Raw genomic sequence first — 26,783 nt, 5'->3', positions numbered from 1 at the left:
AAATGGGTTAATTAACAACAAAAGTATGCAGATTACATACACAGGGAAGAGATAAAGATTGTAAACGTGCAGTTCCATGGCTTGGTGGATTGGTGATGTGGAAATCTGTTATCCATCCTTTTCTGGGATCTGCCCATCCTAGAATATCTTTTTCGAGGAGATGGAAGCCATAGCTTATGGGGACTGGAAGAGAGGGAAAATTTTTCAGACATGTGGCGTAGCCTGAGAGGGCTTGGCAGTGGGAGTAGAATGAAAGGGTGCTCTATTCATGAGTGCCTTAGCCAAATGGAGATGGGATGGTGGGTGGACAAGAAGTTGGCAGAAGCCATCCTGATGAGATCTGAGGGTGCCTCTGGCATCAGATTTTATGTCTGGGCCATGTGGGTCCAGCAAAGTCTCTTTAGCCTAAGACCTTTGTTTGAAGATGGTCAAAGCTGAATTTCCTCAGGAATGATTTCTTACTTCCTCCAGGAAATTTCAGAGTATGTATGTGAATTCTTAATTTCTCTTAAGTCCTAATAAAATTTAAAAATCATGTTCCTGTAAGGATTTCTTTCCCCTGTGTCAATTTGAATTTGGATTGGCCTTTAATGCATGGTTATGATACTTCTTAGGATTAAGTACTTTCTATGCCAAAAATAAAGACACCTCTCAAATACTGTGCACAAGACCTGCCTTTGAGAACATCTGGTAAAAATAACAAGTTGCTTGGAAAACTGATTCTCAGATGGACCCCCACCTCTTGGTTAGCGGGGTGTCCCTGTAGTAAGCCTTTATTTCCTGTTGCTTCCTCCCAGCAGGTCCTTCATGGAAAAATTTCACATGTTTCCTCAGGCAGCAGGGAACCTTGAAGGGCAAACAGAGGGCTGAGGCCCCAGATAGGAACAGCGATGTGGCCTCTGCCCAGTGGCGCCTCAGGGTGCGTGGAGAGCCAGCCTGGGCCTTGCAGCTTTGAGGCTGGGCCAGCTCCCTGCCCTAAACTGCTGAAGACTCCAGCTCTCCCCAGGCTTGAGCAAGGCCCAAACTTGCCACACCTCTGGCTCTTTTTATAAGAGAGATGTTTTTAAATGGTCTTAAATGTCAGATATTTTTTTTCCCCTCCACAACCTGCCTCAGACAACTCATAAATTATTCTATGGTAAAATTTTAATAGGAATGTTTAGAAAACAAGAAGTTCTACTCAGCAGAGTTATATTACTGCAAATCCCCAACCCCTTTTTCTACCCTACGACTGATTGAAGACTATCGTTATAAGGAAAATGATTTACTTGAAACCATATTTGAGGCTGTCTTCCAAGACCAAGGTCCCAAGTTCCTTCATCATGCTGTACCTTAGTTTGAATGATGTGATATTTCCATGTGATATTTGACTATTTTTGACTTTAAAAAGGCAGTTTGAGATGGTTTGCTCTGATGATAATATAGAAAGTGTAGGAGTTTGAATTCAGTGTTTTCTGACCTCAGAATAGACTGAGAAAGGTTTTTTTTTTTTTTTTTTAAAGGAGAAATCTGTGATATGCACCTTTCTCACCATTTGCTTCTTTCTCATGAATATGGGGAATTCAAGATTCTGGCTACAGAATTGACATTGTTGTTCAAGCTGCCTCTGCTGTTGCATTGGCTTCACAGTGGAGGCTCTTGCAAGTACATGTCACATGTGTGGCTGTAGACATAATCAGTTCTGTGTCATGTGCACAGGCTTCTGTGATAAGCCTGTGAGTCTGCCTTTTGTGGTTTTTCAGAATGTTATATGTGTTACGTTATTTTTATTTTTATGCTTACTGACTTGATTCATTTAGTTACAAATTTATGAAAATTTTGAGTTTAGGGAGGATTTTGTTAATGCTACAAAGAGATGGAAAATTTGAACCCGGGGGCTGTCTTGCAAGTTTGGGATATGTGGTACAACCTGGAATTGTCATGAATGACCACAGTGGTATTTTCTAGATACCTTTAGCCTTTTGGAAGAGAAGCATTGTAAAGAATGCTAGCATATTTCATTTCGTTTCATGATATTTCTCATTCTCTAAAAGTTGAACTTCCTGATTAAACAATATATTTCATTATCTATAACATTCTGTTAATTCTTTGAGGATGTATCTAGAAGAAATTCCCAAAGTGATGTTCTATTTCCTAGGATCACTTGCCTTTTTATATAAAATCAAATAAGCAACATATTTATTGTCCCTTTATTACACTAAGACACCATGTTAAAATTCAGAAAGAATATTTGCATTGAATAAAGAATTTTGCTCCTCTTAAACATGACATTCTCCCTACCGTCTGCTCCATGGAAAGGTAAAGCCAGTTTGCTGTGTCTTGACTCAGGGCTGCATCCTTTGGTAGAAATAGCCCCGGATTGGCAGATGGAAACCCTTGTTTTGGTACTGACCAGGTCCCACATTCACTCTGACCTTGTGGGCAAGCTTTTCCTTTCCCGCTTGGACTGTAGTGAAGATGTCAAAGTAGACCATTTCTAAGGTCCTTTATAATAAAACCCACTCAGCAATGTTTTATTTTGAATACTTTCCACTATGTAAGGTATAAGACAGCTCCAAGTAAGTGTGAGTTTCTTATTCCTGGGAATTTCAAAGGCCCTCATGGCTAGATAACTGCCCACTCCTCAGTATGTGTATACAGAGTATGATGATGAGCAGAGAAAGGGCCTGAATACAGAATGCACAGAGTACTGGGACCCACCTACAGAGTGATGCTTGGTTTGGGGCCAAATAAGTGCATAGAAAGTGTCACATACATAGGACAAAGAATGGGCTAAAGCAAGTGCCTTAACAGTTATCATTTCTCAGTCGATTGCCCACGATCAGCTCCATGCCAGGTGCTTCTATGTTTGTGCTTTACCTGTATCATCCCAACCATGCCTTGTAACTGCTACAGGAGATGGAGGCTGTGTTTATCCCTTTTATAGAAGAAAAGAGCTGAGGTAATTTGCCCAAGGCTGCAGAGCTAATAAATGGTGGAACTGATATTTGGATTTGAGCCTACATTTTTAAACACTGTGTTTCTGAGGGAAGATGAAGATGTGAATAGAGAGATGCAAAAGACCTCTATCATTAAAAGACATGCAAAATTGCCAATGGTTAGCAATGGAAGGAGAAGGGGCCATTTATGACCGAGGGTCACCTAGGTGGGCCCATTTCCTTCTGGTTCTCCTACCTCGATTGCCCGTCACTGCTTTGCTAGGCTCTGCAGAATATCACCTCTCCATTAAGACTGTGGCACAAGCTCAGCTAGAAGCACCTTGCCAGCCTCCTTCAGCACTTCTGGCAGGGCTAAAAAAGAGCCGAGTGTTTACTGGAACTTGGGAAATCTCTGCCACTTGAGTTGACAAATGCCAAGTCAGGGGAGTAAACAGCTGGACTCAAACAGCTGCTTGGGACTACGATGGTGTGTGTAGGGGGTGCTGGTGAAACTATGGAAAGGTTTTAAAAATTTCTTTCCAAAATTTCCCAAACTTCATTTCATTTTAAACTGAAGCCTTACTTACAATGCCTCCATTTGTTAAGTCCCCAAATTCCAGCTTTGGAATTTATGCCAGGAAAGGCTCAAAGTGACCGATGTGAAGAATCCCTAACTAGGATTAGTTTATTTCTTGGATGGCAGGGGTCATTTATAGCTGCTCAGAGGCATCAGTACAAGCTTCTGTTTACTGTCACTCTTTCAGCATTTGGGAATGGACAATGTCCAGGCATCACATGGCTTTAAAAACAAAAATCACTATCTAGCTGTTAAGCAGCCTCTGTGCCTTGGATTTTAAGCCTCTCAGGGCAGTGATACTGTGGAGCCCAGGGTGTGCACCAGGCAGCCCCTCCATTAGCGCTGGGTGAATTCATTGAATGATTTGTTAAGTACATTCTCTGAATCACCATAAAAGTGAATGCAATGGAAAGATATTTTAAAATAAGAGGGGGGTGGAAGAAAGGGAAATGTAATGCAAGGCACAGCTCTGTAGTATGAGGAAGGACTTAAGAGTTTTGGTTGAAGGTCACATAGGTTGGGTTTTACCTCACAATTTTATCACTCACTGGGAGTGTGACCTAGCGAAGACACCCAATCACTACTTCTTTTCTAAATTTTTGGTCACAGTACCTATCTAAAAAGGTTATTGGGATTAAAGGAGATACGATAATCGGATTCCCCTCTAGCAAGACATAAAATCCATCTGATTTGAATACTTGAAAAGAAATGAGAAGCACAACTTGAGAGGGTACCATCTCCACCCCAAAGAAAAGAAGTTGACATGTTGCAGAGTGGTGTCATATTCCATGTTACCTTGAAATTGGTTATCTCTGTCAGGAGCAGGTTCATCAGACCATGAGTGGTATTTGTGGAAACTTTGTCTTAGAGATTTCTAAAGCCTGGAACACTTTTTTTTTTTTTTTAAATAGAAAAGCCTCGGAATTAGAACCTTATTTCAAACTTGTATAGCCCTGGGGAAAATACTTATGAAGTAATACTATACATACACTATGATCATAACCAGATAATACAAAGAAAGATTACAAGGAAATTCAGCAAAAACATATGAAGTTATGTTAGGGTAGTGCCATTAGTGATTTTTTTTTTCAAATTTTCAAATGTTTAGCTGTGTGCTTGCATTTCTTTAGTAGTTTCAAAAATGCTTTTAAAAACAACCTCTTTTTTAGGCTTTACTCTTGAGATAAAAAATGTTAAATATTTGAACAACCACTTTGAATTTTTTAATTTTTTGGAGGCACCAGGGGTTGAATTTAGGGGCACTTGACCACTGAGACAGATCCCCAGGCCTATTTTGTATTTTATTTAGAGACAGGGTCTCAGTGAGTTGCTTAGCACCTCATTTTTGCTGAGGCTGGCTTTGAACTTGCTATCCTCCTGCTTTAGACTCCTGAGCCACTGGGTTTACAGGCATGCACCACCGTGCCTGGCTGAATTTTTAAATTTTAATGGCTTTTCTAATTGTATTTTTATAAGGAATTATTTTCTTTTGCCAAATAGTTAATAGGACTATATTTGGTATAAACACAACTTTCCCCTTATAATAGGGGAAAGTTATAATAATATGATAGGATAAAGTAAGAATGGAGTACTAGAAATCAAAACCTGTCTAATTAAAAAGTAAACATTTGCTCATTAGATGGCATCAACATTTTAAAGATTTTATTTATCTTATGGATTATGATATGAAATGGTGTTAAGTTTAGGGTCTATTCCATTTGAATTCTTTGCTTTTCCAAACATTCAGCTTCAGCATATTTAAGTTAATAGATGAGTATGCGTCTAGTAAATTTTTTCATTTGGAAACTACATGCCAGACTATGTGCAGATGGGACAGCAGTCGTGACTGGCAGGCGCTGCAAGTGGAATTGCATTCACACATTGTTTTATTCACTGTGAACATTTTGCAGGAAGAAAGGGAAAAACTGTCTCCCTGCTTAAATGAAATTCTGACACAATCAGTACGGATTATAAATTATATTTAAATTGACGGAACAAATTCGTAAACATTTCCAGCTTTGTGTGATGGGTTGGGGTTGAGCCCATGCATTTAATGCTTGGTGCTATAAGAAGTTGATTGTAATGGGCTAGGGCTGGGGCTCAGTGGTAGAGTATTTGCCTGACACGTGTGAGGCACAACAAAATAAAGGTATTGTGTCCATCTATAACTAAAAATATTTTTTTAAAAAGTTGGTCATATTGACTGGTATTTCTAGTCTATGTGGGGCTGGAGTTGTATTTCAGTGGTAGAGCACTTGCCTATTGCCTATCATGTTCAGGGTCTTGGGTTCAAACCCTAGTGCTGCAAAAAAACAAAAAAACTTTGTCTGCAAGAAAAGAATATTCCAGGGCACCTTGGACCTTCTGAACCAACAAATCTGGGAGCAGAACCTATAGTATGTGTTTTAATTAAGTGCTTCCTTAAGGAAATCAATGTACAGCCTCTGGTAAAATAGGAAAATTTTGAAAAGATGAAATTGTTATCTGAATTGAAAATCTTTTTAAATCCAGATAATTCAATTTTACAATGAAAATTTCGGAATGAAGCTGATTTATTTGGGGGTTTATTATTATTTTTTTTTACCAAAATATGAGAGGGAGATTTGAGACTTCAAGGCACTGTGAACAGTGTTTTTAATTTGTACAATATAATCTATTTTTGAAGTACAAGTTAAAAATTTAGTGGAAGATACATGTGAGAATAATTAAAAATTGTTCCTGCTCTTTTTTTCTGAATTCTGTAATTCATCATCATTGTCTAAGATCAGCAATGCAAGTAGCAATTTAAAATATTTTTTCAGTATCCATAAGAAGAAAACTTATATTTGAGAAAAATCATTGCTTAAACCATTTGGGAATTTATAAAATAATACATTTGGAAAAAATTAACAAATTTGGAGGAGAAGGAATAAAAGAATCCCATTTACATCAAGAACCATAACTAATATTTAATTCAATAAATGGATATAACTTATTTTGGAGTAAAAGTAACATCAATATCCAATTCTCTGGAAAAGACAATGATAGTTTTCTTAGGGGCTTCTAGTCACATACTTACATGAAATAGCATTTTTGGCTTTTCAAGGAATGAAATCAAAGCCAAAGATAATTTGAGTCTGGTGGTACTGTCTCTAAAGATATGAAAGTCATGATTATCTTTAAGGAACAAAAAAAATCAGGTTATGGGAAAAACAATCACTTTGCTTATCTTAAAATTTCTTTGAATTTAAAAATGATTTCACATATCTGTGTTTAAATATAGTTCCTTAATGTCATTTGTGTAGATTTCAGTGATAACAGAATGAAATGATTTCAATAAAACATTTAAACCTGTACTTAGTGAATCATTTTATATGTAGTTGAATCTATATAATTTGAATGATTCTTGTGACCTTTTCCCCTCACATTGAAGTAGTGTTTGGACTGGGAAACTGTCTACTGTTTAGCTAGTCTTGGGGACTCCTTGTCCCTCTGCCTTATCTCCCTCCATCTGGTAACCCTCCCTGAAGGCAAGGGGTGAGGGGGACTGGAATGTGAATCTGACATGTCCTGCAGAGAAACCACTTTATTTCTTGGTCAGGCAGCACTGGGTTATTCAGCTTCTGGGCAGTCCCAGCCCTGCAAAGTGTCTTCAGATGGGAAGAGCACCACTCTAGGATGATTTTCTTATCTTTCTGACAGTTGCCTACAACTCTCCTTCCAACACTGTGATGTATGAGTTCCCATGACCCAGGCACTCAGTTTATTTTTTTTAGCTAGGAATTTCCAGAGCCACTGCTGGGTTGCCCTTTGCCTTCCTGGCAGCTGGCTTCACTCTGAATTTAATGAGGTTGCTGAACTGAATGACCAAGGAAGGGTTTCCCCGGTTCGAAGGAGTTAGAAGGATTCAGCACTTATTCTTGTTAAATAAGTAAATGCTGACGGCTGGGGGACTCCAGGAAAGGGCCTTTCCAGTCAGTTTTCAGGTGGTCAGCATCTAGGGCATGTTCCTGTGCCCACCTGCTTCTCTTTTTCTGTCTTTTTGGACTTTGGCACAACTTTGGACTTTATCCGTGAACTAGGAATATATTTCAAGTCACACATACATGCAACTTTTGGAGTCACTGGGATTTTCTGTTCTTCTTCACTGGGGGGACAGTTTAGCAACCCTTGGCAAACTTTCATTGTCATCCTGGATTTCATGCTACCCAAGGCCTGGCTGCACCTGATGCTCTGCATTTGAGCTTGCTGGTTAGTTCTTAGAGCTGTGATATTAGCAGATGGGAATTTGAAATGCTTCATTACCATTCTGAGAGTGCAAGTATTTTTCATTTCTGTGTTTAGTAAGTTTTAATAATATATTTTAGCTTTTTTCCCCTTGTGATCTAATGTGTTTACTTAGACTTTACATTTTTACAGAAGAAAAAATTATTTTTGTACTTTTATTATTAAACAGATCTGGAAAAAGTCTACAATTATATGCTTTTTAAGCTGGATTTCCTCCAGAAGTGTGATATATTCACCAAACTCCACAAATACTAAAGCTCCCTTTAAGCAGATTGGGAACCAACCCAAGAGTTCTAAAGTTACATTTTTTTTTCTGAAGGATTTTTGTGCAGACTTTTAAAAAGGGGGAATGGGGATTCTTGTATGGGATCTTTATCCTTTCCCACATCCACAGTCTTTTAAAAATGCCCCTCTGTTAGACTTTCTGGTAGTTTGATTTCCAGATTGCAAGATACACGGTGCATTTAAACGGTGAGATCCATTTTGCAATGCCACACATTTAGCAAACTTTGATTGAATGAATTAACGAGTTCAGAAGCATTTTTGTGGACTTGCTTTAAGTGAATGGTTTATTTATTATCTACGGAAAGGAAAAAGCCTTTTATTCCCTAAGTTAATACTTGCTAAAACATTTTATTTTCAGAGGCATTTGGACTTATATATAAATGTAATGAAACTTGAGGTTGCAAATCTTCATCTTGACATTTTTTTTTTTTTTTGCTTTTTTAGAGGAGAAGGAGATGCCATGATGAAATTTTAGAAACAACTTAGAATGGCATTTTAATGCTCTTGTGACTTAAGAAACATCCTATAGTTGAACACATCTTCAGGGAGTTCAGCGTCTAAAAAGTAGGAAGAACATCTGCTGCTGATTTGGCTGCCCCACTCTGTGGGGAGGGCTTGCTCGGCAGGGTGGGCATTCTTTATGTTTTAGGGAAGATGTGTGCCTGGACGTTGCTTTTTCTCATCTCAGTGGATTGATAAAGACTTTAGGGCTCATATCATTTGGAAACAAATTCTGTGATGCTGTGAGTCGTTTGGCCACATGAAACCTTCTTAAAGACAGACCATATTGCTTGGCTTTCTTTTCTTCTTTTCCTTTCCTAATAAACTCAATGGTCAGCCTGTGTCACTGATGGCCAAGAGCACTGATATCTTGTAACCTGTAAACTTCTATACAGTCTGGGGTCCTGGGTGGGGTCACTGCAAGGTTTGTGTTGAATGTTCTCTGTCTAAAGCAAAAAGCCTTCATTGCTGGCAGTGTCCTTGTCTCCTTCATGCAGAACCCAGTAAAGTGTTATTATAGTAAAAGAGTGACTAACCAGAGTCTGTTATTAACCAAGATTTCCACCCACCTCTGACTCTACTCCAATTTCAGGGTTAGAATGGGACAAATGGGAAATAATGTCAATATATGGCCTGTTGAGGGTGTTCTTCCTGTGTGCCAAGCACTGTGTTGCATGGGCAAATGGCCCTGTCAATCCTCATGTCAGAGAAGTTAGTGTTGTTTTGTCCCTGTTTTGCACATGGGGACCCTGAGGTTTCCATCAGTGGCAGAGTCACTAGAACTCTTGACTGATTAGAATTGGTATGAAGCATTTAATTATTCTCTTAACGAAGCCCTCAACCTGCGCCCCTGCTGATACACTGTCTGGAACAGACGCAGTGCTTCTCTCCCAGCACCTACTGTTGATTTTCTATGGGTTGTGAATGTGAAGACAGGGTCATTTGGGCTGAAAACCATTCTCTTTAACATTTATTAGTTTAGAAATGATCTTTTAAATATCTCTAACTCTGTCACATTTTATTGTATTTTAGCAGTTGATAGTGTAGTTTTTCTATTTAGTTTGTGAGCCTCTGGGTTCTAAAGGATTTTTGACACCTTTTATTTTCTGGTAGTTTTATCTTGTCAGCCACTAAGGCAATTGAGCAGAAAAAAAAAAAAAAAAAGGCTGCACTGTAGGCAGAAGTGGCAGCATGAGATTTAGGGAGTGCGCACAGAGGATCAAAGTCTCTGAGCAGCAGTTTTTGCTCCAAATAAGCAAGAAAAGACAAATGTAGAAATTGTCACCTGTGGTTGCTGTAATCAAGGCTTATTTGGAGCTTTTCACATCCAAGTTGCTGGGAGCATCTCTCCTGGGCAGAGAGTATATGTGGTTGAAGGATTTTTTTTTTTTTTTTTTTTTGGTGTGTGTGTGTCTGATAAAAAAAGTTCTGGGTATTGGTGGCCTTTCCTGTGGCCTGGCTTCAGGGAACAGCCACCCACATGCCCTGCCTGTCCTGGATCCCCCGCTTTTTATAGTATTCTGTATGCTTCAGCCAAGTTAAAATCTCAACTTAGGAAACTTCTCCACTGCCAAACTTACCTGGAGCTCTGGCTTGATAGAATGTCTTTGCCTCATGTTCAGGGTCAGTTTGGGTATACCATCTACCCAGCATTATTTCTATATACTTTGCAGTGCACCTTTCCATCCACAAGGCTGTTCTGTTCTGTGCTATGCGCTAGACACTGTTGTTGTGAGAGCAGCTTGTTAGTGCCAGAAGACATGGAAGACAGTAAGTTTGTCTGTAAATCAAGTGATACCTAGTCTGTAACATTCATGAGAATGAACTCTTGGGAGAAAGAATAGTTACTTTGCTTCTTACAGGAAGTTAACTTAACAGCAGGGGATTGTGCTGTTGGGAAAAGGCAGGCCATATGACCTCATAAAGGAAGCAGATGTTGACATTTCTTGAAAGGAGAGCTGACTGAGGCTGTTCTTTTATTATTATTATTATTATTAGTAGTAGTAGTAGTAGTAGTAGTAGTAGTAGTAGTAGTAGTACTTGTAGTAGTAGGATTGATGGAGATTGAACTCAGGGCCTTGTGCATGCTAAGCACACACTATACCACTGAGCTACACCCCAGCCCCGGAGACAGTTCTTTTAATTGCCTGAAAAGATTAGTTTTCCTGCGATAATAAAGAACCTCTTTAGAGAAATCAGCCATGGAGAAAGTAGTTTGAACCTCCTTGGATACTATTGCTGATAAACATGCTGACAGTTGCTATGAAAACACTAACACTGTTGTAGGCACAGGAGGGTGTGCCTGATCTCCTTTAATTCTTGTGGTGGCACTATGTAATTGATGGTTACCGTCATTCCTATTTTATAGATGAGAAACTGAGGCTTAGAAAGGTTGACTGCAGATCATACACCTAGTAAGTGGCAGAGTAGCAACTCAAATCCAAGTTATATTTATTCTAGGGCTGGGGGTATAGCTCAGTTGTGGAGCACTGGCCTGCCATGCATGAGGCCCTGTGCTCAGGACCCAGCATTGCAAAAACCAAAACACTTACCAAATTATGTATATTTTCAAGTTTCTCTACTTTTATTTAAAGGTATTTGTGGTGGGGGTGTTGGTGGATGTCCTTCGTCCTAGAGTCTGCTGGAAAATACTGTGTGAGATCTTATTCAGTATTAACTTCTCCTAAGGAACACGCTATATAAAGGATTTGAGATCACAAGAACTACAGGGTTATATTAAGCATGCAGAAAAGAGTGCTGTGGTCGGCCTGTGTCCAGGTCATTCCATTCTCCAGGAAATTCTGAAGCCTTGCATTCTCACATTCAGCATCTCCCTACAGTGAAGGGCAGCCCAGAGACACTCTTCTATGCTATTTGTATGGTTTCCAGGGTATCAGTGTCTCTCCCCAACTAGGATATAAGGTCTTCCAAGGTAGGCACTGTCTCTTATATTCATTGATAAATGTGATTATCTTATTACCACAATTGGATAAAAACTCCTAAGATGATAGGAGTTGTAGGTTGTTGTATTCTCCAAAGAGTCTTTGTGCAGGAACATGATATCTCATGCAAGGACCATTTTTTTTTTTTTTTGGACATGGTGGAGCCAGAACCAGGATCTGTATTCTAGTTTTCCCTCTTGCTCCTACAATACTCTTCACTGAGTCTTGTAATTTTTACAGAGGCACTGTTTCTCCATTTGCACAACAGGTGTAGAAACCTTAGTAGATATTCTGAGGATCGAAATGACATAATGTATAGGGGTTGATTCTCAGTCATCTTTTAGGAAATGAAGAGATGGTTCACCTGTCTGTTCTGTAGTGTGAGCACAGAGCCTTTGCTTGCAAAAGCAGTAGTTTATATGATGGTTTGGCTTCTTGAGACCTTAAGAGAGAACAACTCTGATGTTTTAAAATACATGATGTGTTTACCAAGAGTTGCTTTCATCCCCCAACTTTGCATAGGAAGGAACTGGAGACCAATTTCTTGGTGCTTGAATCCTACTGTAGTTTGAAAAATCAGATTTTTTGTACCAGTAAGTACTGGTAACATCAGCTTTATAAGCAGATAAAGAGTGATTATATAATTTGTTAATATAATACAAAAGACTAAAAAAGATTATACTAATTCCTTGTTTGTTAGAATATATTCACTTTACAACACAATCTATAATGTTTCACATAAAATTTTAAACTTAATCTTAAGAACAATTTATTAAATTAGGCATTATTAATACCATTTTATAAGTGAGTCAACTAAAGCTGACAAGCAAGGCACTTCTAATTTGCACGGCTCTGTCCAAGTTTGGATGCAAATCTTATTCTTCTGACCCTGATTTGTTTTCCAGCTGTCACAAGGCACATGTAGCAACAGCAGTCAGAAGTATAGAGTAGATGCCAGCTGAGTCAGGGTTCTTCTGTGCCTGCAGTGTGGACACGTGTGTGTGTGTGTGTGTGTGTGTGTGTGTGTGTGTGTGTGTATAAACATAAATTAATATATATGTATATATTCATATATTATATATGATTTTTGAACTTGGAATTTAACTCATGGGTGCTTTACCACTGAACTACATCCCCCAGCCCTTTTTAGTTTTTATTTTGAGACAGGGTCTCACTAAGTTCCTTAGGGCCTTGCTGTTTTGCTGAGGCTGGTGTTGAACTTATGATCCTTCTGTCTCAACTTCCTGAGTTACTGGGATTACAAATACATTAATTTTTATATATTAGTATGTAAGTATATTTTAGATGACAACCTATATTCAGGCAGTCTTACTTGAGAGACAACAGATTTAGAAAAAAAAAATCTTTCATTAATTATTTGCTGTGAGCTAGGTACAATATTGGAATATATTAGTGGTTTCATCTTAGTTTGAAGAAAACCCATTTTGGAAATTTGCATTGTATTCTCAAATGCTTGGATGCATATTTTATACCTGATATGTCAAAAATATTGCCTAAAATTAGTGCAAAAAATGAAGAGATTAGAAAAAAGTAGTTACCGTAATGCTGTGTGAGTAGTAGGAGCTGAGTGTCAGGTTCATTACAGTTAGGCACTAAGGATCCTCGACCTCCACAGCCTGATGTCAGGAAGTAACTGATTCTGGGTTTGTGGGTATTATACATTTCACCTTAGCTATTAAACAAATATCACGGAGAAAAGAGGTTTTCTTGGAAAAGTTAATGTTTTCAGTGTTTCATGTTGACTTTTGGGAAGGTCTGGTATACTTTCAGTAAAGTGACAAAACTTAGGGAAAACAAGCAATTTTTGAATAAGCCAGTATTATGAATTGAAGTATTAAAGTTATGTATGCAAAAGACTCAGTCATTTTACTGAATGGAGCCTCTGTCCCCTCATTCCTGAGCTGGAACAGGCCTGGATTGCAGATGTCTGTATAATATAGGATGTGGTGAATGTGTAGCCTTCAGAATTTTATGGCTTAAAAGAAAAGTGGAGTGGGAACCATGTGTGGGTTGGGTGAGAAGGACACCTCTCCTGCCATGCCAAACCCAACCTTTTTTTTTTCCCTTTCTCAAGTTCTAACGGGCCCCTTTTCAAAGCCCATTTAGATTTTTTTTCCACTCACACACAGTACCTTCTTAGTCTCATTTATCTACCGTGTGGCCTAAGGCCCAACCTTGACTCTCCTGAGAATTCAAAATGTTTTCTCGTTCATACTTTCTTGAAAGGTAGACATTGTATATCATCACTTCAGAAGAAACATGGCATCTCTATCCAGGCTTGCTTTTATTTTGAGGTTATGTATTTACAATCTAAACTGTTAAAATGTTTTGCTTTTATCTCATAAATTTGGGAATGATCTGGATTGTTTAAGTGGATACCACAATTAGACAGTCTTGTTTTGGTTCTGTAGACATGACCATATTTGGGAAACACAAATGGGCCAGTTTTCACATTTAGAGGATGGTCTTGGGTAAGAGTACATGTTTAAGAAACTTTGTGTGCCCAGAGTTGTACATATTAAGAACTTGAGCCAGAGCTCGGGGCTCTGGAATGCCGTGGAGTTGGGTGAGGAACAGGGAATTGACAGGGTGCAGGTTTAGGAGCAACGAAGGTATTATGTGTGTTGTCACCTGGCAGCCCCTCCTAACTCTTCTAAAATAAAATGTTTTGGTGCAGTTGCCTCTTTTGGAAAATTGGCTGAACATTTTAGTCATTTCCCTCCTTGTCCTCATAAGGAACTGTCTTCATTAAACATAAGCAATCACTTGATTAATGTTGGAAAAGTTAATGTTTTCAGTGTTTCATGTTGACTTTTGGGCAGGTTTAGTATACTTTCAGTGAAGTTTCAAATTTACATTTGGGGTAGTTGCTATTAGTCCTGGGGAAGAATGCATCATGTGGAGCTGCCATTCTAAATGACAAGATTGTTAGTGGTATTTGTTTTAGCTGGTCTCTTAGAATATTCTCTTGAAATTTCTAAAGATTAAACAATCATGTATCTGATACCAAATAGGGACTAGAAACAACAACTTTTCATTAAAAAAAATGCACTACTGGTTGAACATCCCTAATTTGAAAGTCCAAAATTTGAAGTGCTCTAAATTCCCAAACTTTTTGAGTTGGATACCACAGTAGAAAATTCCACACCTGACTTCCTGTGACAGATTGCACTCAAGATGCAGGCACACTAAAAATAACCCATAAAGTTATCTTTATGCTATGCATATAAGGCATATGTAAAACATAAATGAATTTCATGCTCATCTTGTGTCCCATCCCCAAGAGCTTGCATTATTTACATGCAAATATTCTAAAATCTGAAAAAGTCTGAAATCCAAAATAACTTCTGTTCTCAAGCATTTCAGATAGATGATACTTAACCATATAACTATATAGCTATAGCTATATATAACTACACACACACACACACACACACACACACATGTTATATAGTTATAAAGAAAAAATTTACCTATAACTCCTGATACTATAGTTACTATTAGAATTTGGACATATTTTCTTTCAAATATTCACATGTATTTGCTTTAACATAATTATAATAACAAATGCTATACAGATCTATACCCTGCTGTATTCATCTAATATTTTGATAAGAGCCTTTCCCCATGTTGTATGGTACACAGAAGCATTATTCTCATAACTGTTCAATAGTCCACCCAGGGGCTATGTGGACAGGTAATTGGTCCCCCTGTTACTAAACACTAGAATGCTTTCATTTTTTCACTATTTTAAATAGAGCTGTGGAAAACATCTCAGGCATAATTTTAGTGTTACATGAAGTTCTTTCTTTAGGCTAGATTCCCTTAAAGCACAAGGGGAATGAGGTGTTCAGTTCTTTGCTGCGTATTGCTGAAAATAGTGGTAGCAAGTTACAGTATCATTGGCTGTGTATGAAAACAAAACAGTGTCTGCATTTGCCAACCATGAGTGTTTATTTTTTAAAAATTTTTGGACTAATGTTAAGAAGTATAATAAATGATTAATCATTATTTTAATACTTTTTAAAAACTAGTGAGGTTAAGTGAACATTTTCTCAGAGATTTGTTTGTTGTTCACATTTTTCTCTTCTGGGAGTTATTTCTTAATCCCTTTAATTTTTTTTCTGTGAACTTAGTGTAATAAGTTAATAAAGATATTAACCATTTCTTTTAGGTTTGCTGCAAGCATACATTTTAATAGACAATGTAATATATGGTTATGAATTATCTCCTGAACTGTATTCTTTGAGGCATATACAACATTGCATTTTTATAAGACTTGCAACTATTCTTTGGCTCAATTTTGCTTATTGGCAGTTTCGTTGGCAGAAATCAATACTGTATGTTTATTTAAAGGTTTCACTTAAGTATTATAGGTAAAATGTAGTTGCAGATTTACTAGTTCTAGTTTTGCATCTGACCCTTCTCTGATGTGGGCCTGGAATGAGAGTGTGATGGTTTTAGTGGAAGCTTGGTCATGGGATTTCTGAATTCTGTGATCATAAATGGGTCTTATTAAAATGAGTTCCTCATCTCCATGGCTTTTAATAGGGCCAAACAAAATAAGAAAAAAAAATCTTTAGTTTTTGTTGGTCTAGTGTATCTGGCTTTCGGGACTGGCCTTGAAGTTCAGGGGGGTGAGGAATGGCAAGTCCGAGACACATGGAGTTTAGGGCTTATGGAGTAAGGGAGATAAGAATGGAAAAGGAATTGGAATGAGGTCTTGGAGCATGAGGAGCTTCCTTTTAGAACAGGGGCCTCTGTATTTCTTCTAGGAGTTTAGGGGCCAGAGAGGGCCATGTGCTGGTCCTCATTCCTTCCCAACTACATGCTGATTTCCTTGAGGGTTTCATCTAGACTACTAAATCCAGAAGGATCTATACAATTTCCTTTACAGGGCTTTATGTCATGTTAAGGAATTTTGACTTGAATTTTTAGATCATTATTTCCCAAAGTGTCATAGTTGAGGAGATTTTAGGAAGTATTTTCTTGAACATTTGGGAATTTTCTTACTTATTCATCCCTTGATTCTCTCTTATGCAAAATTTATTCCCTATTTTTTTTCTGTATTCTGATCACACTTATTCCAAATTGCTAGCAGAAGGGTCATCTGATTATATTACATTTAAACGGGACTCCTCTTATTCTATAGCCTTGTGATGGCTTCAAGATAGCAGTTGAATCTGATCATATTGGTCTGCTAAGCACTGCCCTAAATAAGTAAGCCAAAGAAATGCTATTTGAGACTGGGTGCAGTGGTGTACACCATAATTCCAGTAATTTAGGAGGCTGAGGCAAGAGAATTGCAAGTTAAAAGCCAATCTCAGCAAATCAGTGAGGTCTGATAAAAAAATTTAAAAAGGTTTTGGGGCATAGCTCAATGATAAAAACACCCCTGGGTTCAATCCCTATTACCCCATCCCCTGCCAAAAAAGAAATGCTATTTGAATTGTATCATCAAGCCTTTGTTTGTAGATACATTATTTTTTCCTAAGAGTTTCACTGCCTAGCCAACCCCTCTGAGCTTCCAGGGCCCATGGATTTTTTCCTCATTGAAATTTGACCCAGTAACTCTTTGTTGCTGAAGTCAGAACATGGCAGTACATGGGATATAGGGCAATTTGAGGCTTATTAGGTCATGGTAGTGGTCCATGGATGAGATGATGGAACAAAATAGTGGGTGCAAGGATGCATGGGCCAGGAGAATGGAATAACTGGCAAGAGTAGGATGCTTTGTTAGGTGTGGGATGGAGGGTGTTGGCAAGGGAAGAGGAGAAGTGTGCTCAGATACTCTTCATTTCTTCTGCTATCCATTGGTCATTCAATAGTATATTATTTAGTCTCCAGGTGTTAGAGTAGCTTCTATTTTTTATTTTATCATTGATTTCTAATTTCATTCCCTTATGATCAGATAGAATGCAAGGTATTATCTCTATTTTTTTGTTTTGTATTTGCTAAGAGTCGCTTGTGACTTAAGATATGGTCTATTTTAGAGAAGGATCCATGTGCTGCTGAGAAGAAAGTGTAGTCATTGGTGGATTAAATATTTTATATATGTCTGTTAAGTTGAAATTATTAATTGTTTTTTTTAGTTCTATAGCTTCTTTATTTAGTTTTTGTTTGAAATATATGTAGTGATGAAAGAGGCATGTTGAAGTCACCCAGTATTATTGTGTTGTGGTTTATTTGGTTCTTGAAATTGAGAAGGATTTGTTTGATGTATGTAGATGCTCCATTGTTTGGGGCATAAATATTTACAATTGTTATATCTTGTTGATGTATAAGTCCCTTAAGCAGCTTGAAATGACCTTCTTTGTTCCTTCTCATTAGCTTTGGCTTGAAATCCACTTCATCTACTGTGAGGATAGAAACCCCTGCTTGTTACAAGATCCATGTGAATAATATGTTTTTTTCACATCCTTTTACCTTCAGTCTGTGGATGTCTTTGCCTATGAAGTAAGTCTCTTAGAGACAGAATATTGTTGGGTCTTGTTTTTTAATCCAGTCTGCCAGTCTATATCTTTTGATTGATGAGTTTAGGCCATTTACATTCAATGTTATTGTTGACAAATGATTTTTATTCCCCATAATTTTTGTTTATTTCTGGTTTTTAATTTGAGTTAGTTTCTCCTTTAACTATTCTTCTAGTATAGTTCCTCCGTTTTCTGGTTTTCACATTTATTTTTCATTTCTTCTTCATGAAATATTTTATTGAGTATGTTTTGTAGTGCAGGCTTTCTAGTTGTGAATTCTTTCAACTTTTGTTTATCATGGAAGGCTTATATTTCATCATCAATTTTGAAGCTTAACTTTGCTGGGTATAGTATTCTTGACTGGCATCCATTTTCTTTCAGAGATTGTATTATTCCAAGAACTCCTAGCTTTGAGGGTCTAGGTTGAGAGATCAACTGAGATCCAGATTGATTTCCCTCTAATGACCTGTCATTTTTCTCTGGCAGCCTTTAAAATTCTGTCCTTATTCTGTATGTTAGACATTTTTATAATAATGTGCTTTGGTGTGGGTCTGTTGTAATTTTGTATATTCAGGGTCCTGTAAGCCTCCTATATTTGATTTTCCATTTCATTCTTCAGGTTTTGGAAATTTTCTGATATTATTTCATTGAGAGGATTATGCATTCCTTTGGTTTGTATCTCCAAGCCTTAGTCTATCCTGATAAATCTTATATTTAGTATTTTCACGTTATCCTGTATTTCTTGGAAGTTCTGTTCATGGTCTTTTAACATCTTTTTTCCATGATCACCTTTGTTTTCAAGATTATATATTTTGTCTTCATTGCCTGAAACTGTGTTTCAAATGGTCTAGTCTGATAGTGATGCTTTCCATTGAGTTTTTAATTTGGTTTATTAATCCTTTCATTTTGAGGGTTTTTTGCTTGATTTTTTTTTTCAGAATTTCTATCTCTTTGTTGAAATGATCTTTCACTTCCTATATTTTCTCTCTGATTTCACTCCTTACATCTTTACCTTGCAGTTCAGTTTAACTATGAACATTCTAAACTCTTTCTCTGATATTTCTTCCACGGTGGTATTGATGGATTCTGTTGTTGAAGTATCTTGGTTTGTTTAAGGCGATTTGTTCCATTGATTTTTCATGTCTACCCATCTAACAGTATGGATCAGAGGCAGTAGAGTTTCTACCCTGTAGACTTATAGTATCCTTGATGGTTTCTAGTACCTCACCATTTAGGGGGAGACAAATAATAACAACAACTGATGCAAACAATATACAGCATTAAACCAAATAGTTTCTGCTATGGCATCAGCATTGTTAATTGTCACAATAAGCAGAAATTATGTGATCAGTTATTGCCTGCAGTAAAAACAGTAAGTTTGCAAAAGGGTTTACAATGAGAATGGTGAACAGGGAGAGAACTGGAGTGATGTAGGATGTAATAATTATGAGGGGGGAGGAGGAGAGGAAATAGAAGTAAAAAAGGAAGAGTGAAAGAGAGAACAATAGAGATTTGGCTATTAATAGAAAAGATAGAGAATCAATGGAAACAGATAAGTAGGAGAAAAAATATATAAAATGAAAATTAAAAAAATTTTAAAAACACAAACCAAAATATACTAATAAAACATTCTAGTCCTCAAAAAACTGATCCATGAAAAATAAGCAGCTTTAAAGTGCTAGAAATGAGGGAAAAATCCCAAATATGAATATGTTTAAATGTCCATGAAGTATTTAGGTCACAATTAGAGGAAAGAAAAAAGAAAAAAAAAATTTAAAAAAAATCTCATTGAAAAGTTAAAGAATTGTTTCTGTTGGAGTTCAAAAGATTCTCAGCTTCCCTTTTCAGCAATATTAGGTGGGGTGGGCTGGAATGTGATGACTCTTCTACCCTCTGGGTGGGGTTGCTGGAGTGTTAAGAGTAAATCCCATTGGAGGAGCTCTTGGAGGTGGATTTTAGGCTTAGGTGGGCTCCATGTTCTTGTCATTGAATGGTAATTGGTCTAAATATTTTAAATCAGTGAACATCCAGGGCCTAGCAGTTGCTGGTCCATACTGAAAGACTGAACCCCGGGATTTCCCCTGGATTTCACAATGGAGGAGCCAATTCTTAGTCCCCTCTGTTACCTGCCTGTTTCCTGGTCTCTTGGGTTCAGTCTCCAAATTCAATCTCTCCTGCCCCAGTTCTTTGAATTCCTACAAATTCTCAGCCAGGCTATCAGTCCTGCAAGTGGCTAGATTGGTGTGTGTGTGTGTGGGGGGGGGGTTCCATGACCTGTATTACCCTGTGTAAACCCCTCTCCATGTTTGATTTTTTCTCCTGGTCACTTCTGCACCAAAATGGTTCCTTCCTCTGTCCTATGTGGGCAGTCGGGAGAGGTGTGCTTCTTCCCCACACAAGGATATTGTGCAGCACACCTTTCAGTTTAGTTGGGCAGTGTTTTTGATCTCTTATCTCTTTGTACCCAGACACACCTCAGTCCTCCTAAAAAAAATGCAGGTTCCTTTAATTCCCTTGTCCCTTCAACTTGCTTATGGAGGGACTGTTTTGGCTGGTGCCTCTAGTGGCAGCTGTAATGGTGGAGCTGGGGATTTCTTCCTTATTTTATTATATTCAACCCCCTGAGTCCCTGATCTGCTTCAAATGTCCAGTGTTAATTCCCAGTAAAGTCCCCCGCCCCACTTTTTTCTTTTTTAACCCACCCTGTCGAGAAGCTGCCCATCTGCTTTTTTGGTTTCCTGCCATGGAGCATCCAGGAAAGTGACCTTATCTATTAAGCCATCTTGATCTCCTCCTCACACAGATACTCTTGAGGGACAGATCTTCACTAGCATCCAGGGGAGCTTGCTCTGAATGAGACACCATACCAGATATTAGGGTGCAGAGGTGAATAAAAGCCATCCCTGCCTACCAGGTGTTCACTGTCTGGTGGGCACTGGGGATGTGGCAGCAGAGGCAGGGCAGAGAGGATGGGAAAAGATGAACAATGGACTCAGCTGGGCTTTATAGCTGGTTATCTGGATTTCACATTGTCTTGTGGGTACCATTGAAAGACTTTTTTTTTTTTTTTAAATATTTTTTAGTTGTAGATGGACACAATACCTTTGTTTATTTATTTTTATGTGGTGCTGAGGATCGAACCCAGGGCCTCCCACATGCTAGGTGAGTGCTCTACCACTGAGCCACAACCACAGCCCACCACTGAAAGATTCTAAAGGAGGCAGTGACACATTTGGTCTATTAAGTGTGGAGGGCTGATTGTCATCTGGCGTTCATTACTGGTTACATGGTTGAGGCTGGTCGAGGAAATAGAAGAGGGGTAGGAGGGAAGTGTAGAGAACTTAATAGAAGGATCAAAAAGCAGGACCTGTTAAAGAAGGGAGACTGTTTTTCTGAATCTGTTTTTGCACCCAGATAATAAGAAGGTAGATTAAATGTTTGGTTTATGATCATTTTTTCCTTTTTAAAACTAGTTGCCACAGAATGTGTTTACCCAGGGAAAACTCATAAGGTATAAATGAATGAAATTGATAAAAGCACAATTGCCCAGAGTTGATATAGAGGGTGGGAGTGGGTGGGTAGGTGCCTACTTCATGGCCTATGGGACAGAGCTCATGGACTCCTTCCAGTGTAGTTGGAAAACTCTAGGAAAGGGTAAAGGAAATTGCATGGATCCTTCTTGGTTTAGTAGTCCAAATGAAACCCTCAAGGAAGTGAGCATGTACTTGGAAAGGAACTAGGACCAGCTCGTGACCCTCTCAGACTCTTAAACTCCTAGAAGAAATACAGAGATCCTTGCTCTAAAAGGAGGCTCCTCATGCCCCAATGTAAATTAGCTCACGGTGACACTTGAATCAGTACCAGAAAGTGTCTTGGGGGGGAGGAGGAAGGAGTTAATTGCAGTGGGTATTTCAGTGAGGTCTGACTAGTTCAGAAACGGTTGGACTTGGCCATGTGTGTGCACTGGAAACCTTTGTGAAGGCCATTTCAGATAATTGGTTAGAACGGAAACCAAGTTGGAGAGACTCCCAGAGGAAATGGGAGGATGTGGGGGATGGCCTTTCTGATGTGTTTTCCTATTGCTCCCTCTCCAGAAACATTGGTCTTTTCACAGAAACCTTCAGGTTGTGGTGTTCTGAGCCCCCAGCCATTCCTGGGATTCCAGACCAAAGTTAATGTCAGGGTCAAGTTTATCCTAGTTTCTTCCTCTTGAAAGGAAGTGTCAGCGACTCAGTGTTTATCCTTTCTGGCTTTCTGAAGAGACTTCTGCACCCATTCTAATACTATAGAGAGTACATTTTAAGAGAAGTGACATTAATAGAGCTTGAGAAGAGAAGGAGCTGTCAAAAAATTGGAGAAATGTGGCTCTTGAGCTGGTAGATCAGCAAAGTACAAAGAAATAAGGCCGAGCGTTATTCTGGGGCTTTGTGAGCTGTCTCTATTCTTCACAAGCCATTGGAAATAGCTGAAAATATATAAAATCAAGTCCTAGATTGGATTTCAAAGACAGAGTCTAACTGAGGTTTTGTGTGAGTGGGGACCTGCCTCCCTCTTACTCAGTAAGGAGGGTCTTGACTCTTCTGCAAGTAAGACTCCAAAGTTAGGTTCTCAAGGCTAAATAGAAACAAGGACAAAGTTAGTGGTTGAGCACCTAATGCATACTCAGTGCTGAGGACAGACACAGTCATTCCCTTCTGGAAATTTACAAACTAGTATTGGGGACAGGAAGGAGCTATGGAGGCCAAATACCCTAGTGTATAGGAGAAGCTGGAAGGACCATGTGACAGGTTAACCGAGGACTCCTTCTCCTCCAAGAAACTCTGCTGTACAAATTCAGTTTCTAATTAGTCACATTCTCCAAACTAGCCTTATAAGGACCTCCTTTCATTCCCTATTAAACAATCCATGTTCAGTAATTTGATCCTTTTTCGGCTGGAAGCATGAGTATAGTTTTTGCTTTTTAGCAATTATTCATTCTTTGTTATCAAAACATCTTAGAGAGGGACTTTGCAGGACCATTAGTTATCTGGATGCTTTCTTAACAATTGTAGATATTTCACATCTTGTTCTTTCGGTGGAATGTTGTGTTGATGCTGTGATGCTTTGACAAAGTCAGGTAGGGCCCACAGCTCAGGGCACGGGATGGCTGCTCAGCTCTTACTGGCCCACTCACACTGTGACATTGCTTAGGTTTCCCACTGGGAAAAACTGTCTACCTGCCAGTGTCTGGTTTTTGTCACTAGATGACCCTTTTCCTCCCTTTAGCTTTTACCCCAAGGTGCCTGATTCCTTTGGAGGGGACTCGTGGGAGACATTCCAAAGATTTGCACCACACACTCAACCAAATAAGCTCTTTACAGCTTGGTTTTTAAAGAAATGTTAGGTGCAAATTTTTACTCCTCACACTTCAGATAGAGCCCTAATATCCAGAGTATACAAAGAACTCAAAAAATTAGACAATAAGAAAACAAACAACCCAATCAACAAATGGGCCAAGGACATGAACAAACACTTCACAGAGGAGGACATACAATCAATCAACAAGTACATGAAAAAATGCTCTCCATCTCTAGCAGTCAAGGAAATGCAAATCAAAACCACCCTAAGATACCACCTCACCCCAGTAAGATTGGCAGCCATGACGAAGTCAAAAAACAATAAGTGCTGGCGAGGATGTGGGGAAAAGGGTACTCTTGTACACTGCTGGTGGGACTGCAAACTGGTGCGGCCAATTTGGAAAGCAGTTTGGAGATTCCTGGGAAAGATGGGAATGGAACCACCATTTGACCCAGCTATTGCCCTTCTCGGACTATTTCCTGAAGACCTTAAAAGAGCGTACTATAGGGATACTGCCACATCGATGTTCATAGCAGCACAATTCACAATAGCTAGACTGTGGAACCAACCCAGATGCCCTTCAATAGATGAATGGATTAAAAAAAATGTGGCATTTATACACCATGGAGTATTACGCAGCACTAAAAAATGACAAAATCACGGAATTTGCAGGGAAATGGATGGCACTAGAGCAAATTATGCTTAGTGAAGCTAGCCAATCCCTAAAAAAAAAATACCAAATGTCTTCTTTGATATAATGAGAGCAACTAAGAACAGAACAGGGAGGAAGAGCAGGAAGAAAAGATTAACATTAAACAGAGACATGAGGTGGGAGGGAAAGGGAGAAAAAAAAGGGAAATCACATGGAAATGGAGGGAGACCCTCATTGCTATACAAAATTACATATAAGAGGTTGTGAGGGGAATGGGAAAATAAACAAAGAGAGAAATGAATTACAGTAGATGGGGTAGAGAGAGAAGATGGGAGGGGAGGGGAGGGGGGATAGTAGAGGATAGGAAAGGTAGCAGAATACAACAGTCACTAATATGGCAGTATGTAAAAATGTGATGTGTAACCGATGTGATTCTGCAATCTGTATTTGGGGTAAAAAATGGGATTTCATAACCTACTTGATTCTAATGTATGAAATATGATATGTCAAGAGCTTTATAATGTTGTGAACAACCAATAAAAAAAATTTTAAAAAGTAAAAAAAAAAAAAAGAAATGTTAGGTGTGACAGGTTTTTATGTAAAATAAGCTCTCGAGTCCACAACTGATTGTAATAGGTGGCACTGCCTCTAAAGAAACAGCAGGGCTAGATGGGACCCTCAGAGGTTCCAGGGTTCTGGTCAGGTTCAGTTTGTGCAGCCTCCTGATGCACCTCGTTGCCCGGACTGTGAGCTCTTCAGGTTGTAGAGACAAAGCCATTGCTGGGTCCCGGGATTCAGATCTGGCTGGCCTCACTTTGGAAGAAAGGAATAGTTTCCTATTAGGTGAATCCTTTGGGACTCCTCCTTTCTGTCTGGTACTGGTCAAGGTTCTTAGATTGTAAATAACCAGAACTCAATTCTTGTGGGCTACAGCTAAAAGGGTTTTATTGGCAACATTCTGATTACAGATTCATGGGGTTATTGAAGCCTGGAAAACTGTAATCAGAACTGTGCAGCAATTCAAAGAGGCTGGGTCAGAGCCACAGTCAGGCCCTGGAGGAGTCTGAGTAGGATGTAGCTGCTATTGTCACCATTAGTGAGGCTTGGACCCTGGGCATCATCCTTGGCATGCTGCCACTGCCACCTTTGCTGCAGTTTTGATTGTGTTTTAAATTGCCCCCCTACTTCTTTATGTTACCTGTGTAGTTTCAAACTGTCACCAAGTGAGAGCATGCATCAGAACCCACTACCTTAAAAGTGAAGACCAGGTACTCACCCATATGTTGTCATTCATGCCTGCTAGAGTCACACGAGCTCTTGAAATATTGAAATGGTTTATTTCTTACTATCCTGGGTCCACTCTGCTTCTGTCCTTCTACCTCTCTCCATCCAGCCACTGAATGGTTAACACCAGCCTCGACGAGAGTCCTCCCAGAGAGGGCTGCAACTGAATGCTGCAGTCTGGCTGGGCACAATTCCCGAGCCACTTATCAAGCAGGAACAAACTTTATTTTTAGAACACACACACACACACACACACACACACACACACACACACACTCTGCACCACCCGAGCTCTTCAGGAATTCCCTCAGAGCCCAACTGCCACCACCAGCTTCCCACAAGCCTCTCAACCCCCCACCCCTCCTGCTCTTGAGGCCAATTGGCTGGGTCGAATGGGCGGAGCCAAAAGAGTCCCCCAATGAGCAGCTCCGTGGTCTGAAAGGGCGGGGAAACAGCCCAATGAGCATCACGGCAGAGGAGCCAATCAGCTGGCAGCTGGAAGTTTGCTGGGGCCCCTTGGGCTGTGGCTCTCAACAACTGAAGTCTACTCCCGCTGGTGGACAGCTGTGGCAAAGTGATGGTTAAATGTTTGAATAATATCCCTGACCGTGTCTACTTTAGATCAGTTTATAAGTAAGAGTGGGGCTGACACTTAGAAGTTAATAGTTTCTGTACTGAGAAGCATAAAATGTACAAAAGGATACCGCCAAGTGACAGTGACTACTTTTCAGTGCGAGTTGAGGCCTCCTTTTTTTGCTTGGTTCGTGTGATAGCTCCATTATCTCTATTCATTTCTTCCCCAGCCTAAGTGGCTGTGTGCTTTGTACTCACTTTTAAAATTAAGATGAATTAAATGAGACTGTGCAGAGGAAATTGGTAAATGGACTGTGGAGTACTATTACAGTGAAATAGTATACAGCCATAAAAGTGATGAATATACTGACTGTGTAGAAACCCGGAAAAATGTTCATGAAATAGCTGTTTTTAAAAATGAAGGAGGGGCTGGGGATGTGGCTCAAGTGGTAGCGAGCTCGCCTGGCATGTGCGGGGCGCTGGTTTCTATCCTCAGCACCACATAAAAATAAAATAAAGATGTTGTGTCCACCAAAAACTAAAAAAATAAATATTAAAAAAATTCTCTCTCTCTAAAAAAAAAAAAAATGAAGGAGCTGGGGATGTAGCTCAATGGTAGAGTGCTTTTATAACATGTGTGAAACCCTTGTTCCATCCCCAGTACTACAAGACATAAATAAATAAATAAAGATAGATAAAACACAAAACTGTTCAAATATGTTTGTAACTGTGTAAATGTTATTTATGCATTTAAAGATAGAACTGAAAAGGAATAGAAATAGTTTCTGTTAAGATAGTTTCACAGTTGAATCAAACATTCAATATGCTTTAAAATTGAGTAAAGCCTTAACATAATGAAATGACTGTGAAAATTAAAAAAAACATTTGCTGATAATCACAAATAGCCCTTTGGGTCCTGGGAGGCAATCTGAGATATTGTAAAAGTAGGATTAG

The 26,783-nt window shown here is 38.9% G+C and overlaps 1 protein-coding gene and 1 long non-coding RNA gene across 51 annotated transcripts in view; one reads left to right on the top strand and one right to left on the bottom strand.

Annotated features, from left to right (window-relative positions):
* The window catches only part of SORBS1 (sorbin and SH3 domain containing 1), a 234,952-nt gene that overhangs the window by 89,365 nt on the left and 118,804 nt on the right, over nt 1-26,783 (top strand). The gene's annotated exons all lie outside the window — the stretch shown is intronic.
* Nucleotides 24,560-26,783, bottom strand: part of LOC308633897 — a 29,924-nt gene continuing 27,700 nt past the window's right edge. The window contains exon 4 of the long non-coding RNA XR_014018896.1: nt 24,560-24,781. This is a non-coding gene — a long non-coding RNA (uncharacterized lncRNA). The remainder of the gene's footprint in view (nt 24,782-26,783) is intronic.

Source organism: Spermophilus citellus, assembly GCF_964194105.1.
Source record: "Spermophilus citellus genome assembly, chromosome: 15".
In the NCBI taxonomy this organism is placed as follows: domain Eukaryota; kingdom Metazoa; phylum Chordata; class Mammalia; order Rodentia; family Sciuridae; genus Spermophilus; species Spermophilus citellus.
This window is presented reverse-complemented; position numbering and strand designations above follow the sequence as displayed.